Source organism: Monopterus albus, unplaced genomic scaffold (genome assembly GCF_001952655.1).
Source record: "Monopterus albus unplaced genomic scaffold, M_albus_1.0 scaffold182.1, whole genome shotgun sequence".
NCBI lineage: Eukaryota > Metazoa > Chordata > Actinopteri > Synbranchiformes > Synbranchidae > Monopterus > Monopterus albus.
The window spans coordinates 1,102,748-1,105,766 of NW_018128062.1; positions in this window are offsets into that span (position 1 = coordinate 1,102,748).

The window sequence follows — 3,019 nt, forward strand, 5'->3', positions numbered from 1 at the left end:
CCAAAAATGGGGAATTTACACAAAATTCAACACGGTGTGACAACAACTTGACATTCTCTACATAATAAAAGATATACATAAGATATATTACATTGTACAAGCAAGTCTCCAAAGTGAGAGCTCTGCATAGTCATGAGAATTGATCATTTAATATCAGATCTGTAACAAACGTGAATGACTTTATGTTTCATGCAAGTCTGAAATGTCATGTTTAGAAATGTGAGCCCTGTTTTGTCGGTACAGAGTAGTTAACAGTAATGGGAAAACATTTCATTCAGTTTCATTTGCCAAAGCATGAAAATACAAATTATAAATAATAATATATTTGGGCACAATAGCAACATGAATACTGATATGTATTAATTAGCCTCTGTGGTAGAGGTATTAGAGGTATTCTGCCAATGCATAGTCTCTTTTTAGTGCCAGATAGCATTCTACTCTACATTGGCTTTTGCAATGTTCCATACAGGTTTCATTACAGTGTGTTATAATTTGGTTTACTCTGATCGATGTCTGGAAAGCAGTTTTCAGATTAGTTAGAGAGGGGCCAATTGGTATCAGCACCAACTGACATAGGAAACATTCAAAGTTTCTGTTGTGCAGAGTCTGAAGAAACAAAGAAACACACTTCACATGCAAGTGTGTCTTTATTGAAAAGCAGAGCGACGTGACACAGAGCACCAACATTCAATTATTCATTAACATCATTGTTGATAAAAAGCCGTGTGAAGTTTCACTGGTTTTACTGCAGGTTTAATCGCAGAACCCACAAGCTGACACTCTCTGATATTACCAGTAGTATCACAGTGATATACAGAAATTCATGTTTTATAGAAAAAGAAAAAGGCTAAGATGGTCATCAAAGTGAAGAAGGCTTCCTCAAGCTTTCATTGATAAACACACAGGTACTCAGTCCAACCATTATTGCCTGTGTTGAGATCTCTTTTGATAACATCGAAACCAGCCCTCACATACGCCGGAACACCATCTTTGTTGAAAAGCAGGGTGATACCTTTAATGGGCTTTTGGCCATCCTCTTTCTTGTACCATAGGTACACCTGGTTACCTTTAGTGCTCTCATTGAGATTCACACTCACTTGCTGGTAATTTTGCTGCTGGAGGCCTTGATATTCATCCATATCGGTAGAGATGTGTAAGGCAGTGAGAGCACGCTGAGGGTCGGTGGTCTGACGGTACCAGATAAAGACGAAGGCTCCATCTGCACCTCTGTTCGTATCTTCATCCAAACGGATGTAACCTCTCCGGAAGTAGTCAGCATCTGCTCCGTAAGAATGGGTGGCAGTGACGTTACAGATGTAGGTTTGGCTCGCTCTCTTCACCCAGGTGTGGATCCAGTTCCCTCCAGCCTTGCGATTCAGATCGCAGGCCAGCCTCTCCCCGACACATCTAAACTTCTGGGGCTCATCTGCTGCATCTGTGGTGACGTGAATGCCCACTATGGGAGTGTCAGACTCTGTGTTCCCTTTGAAGTACCACAGATAGATGTAATCACCTCTTGCTCCAGCATTGAGGTCTTTGTCAATCTTTGTGTAGCCTGCTTTCTCCAATCCAATAGCCATGTCCTCGTTGAAGGTAAACTGAATCCTAGTGATTGGTGCTGAGCTGGGATCTTTTTTGTACCAAAAAAAGATGAAGTTTCCTCCTGCACCTTTGTTCAGATCAGGATCGAGTTTCTCAAAACCTCGGGACTGGAGCTTTAGTTCATCAGTTTTGTCAAGAGACACATCGAGATGTGAGATGTAGGCAGCCATTGTGGTTTACTTTATTAAAGAAAGACCAATAATGAATAAATAAAAAATGATATCTGGTTAGAAGCACCGCTGTGCCATTAAACTTCACTGTCTCCAAGAAAAAAATCAATACAATTTTGAACACATATGTTGACTGACAGTAAATGTAATAAAATAGATTTCCTGAATTTTGTTGCACCAACCAAAGGTCAGCTGCCTTTATATAAACCACAGCGGTACTATGACAAGGGGTGGGTGATACCACAAAATTTGGATTTGATCTGATGCCAGGTACTAGCAGGATCACCAATACTGATACAAATACTGTTTACTGTTGAAAGCAGCCAAAGTTCTATCAGGTAAGAAAGATGAATGTCATAATTTATGAGGTGAATATACTGTAACTCACGCTCAAACAGCAATAACTAGGTTACCTTACCTTAACCAGGCTAGCAGACGCTGACAAGTTCACAACAATCCAGGCCAACTGTGCATGGAAGAGGATGGAGTTGCCCTCCTATAATATGCGGCCCTTTGATAACTATCAAGCTGCACACCGACAGCTTAAGGGTGTCTACAGTAACTTATCCAGTGCTAACAACATGCATGTTATAGCCTACACGCAGGCTATAAACACTTCCTCAGAGAAGTATGACTCACTTCCTTTAAGAAACCTGCAAGTTGAGGGCTGTGTCAGGTGCACAATTTACAACCAAGGGACTCTGCACTTACACATAGCCATGCCTATTTTCCTAGTGTTTTACTATCAGGTCAAAAATTTGTCTGACTTGTCCAGTAATTTCATTTTTGAATAAACTTTCCCTTCAGTTTCAGCTGTGATTTGTGTTTAGTTCTAATTAAGTGTTAGCATTTTACCACATTAAACTAAATAAAAAATCTCAGCTCATTTTCTATATCGCTTAGTTCTGGGGCGGTCACATACTGTAGCTGTACTGTGGCTAACATATATACTGTATGTCGCCATCATTAGCAAGCTAACGTTAGCTTTTCCATTTTGTGTCTTTGGGGAGAAGATGCGAATTTGTAATTTTTTTTTTGCTTTTTTTATACTCAGATAATCTACTTTACCTCCAGCAGTGAGCAGATGTTGTGTGGTTACCTCTGTTCATGCTTCCATTCTTCAGTCTTTCTGTACATCCATGTCCATTTGTGTTTTGCTTGTTTGTCTGTGACCAACATTTCTGCTAGAACCACCAAACTTTCATTTTAAAAGTGCATCTTCTTACACATGAGCTATTAATGGACAA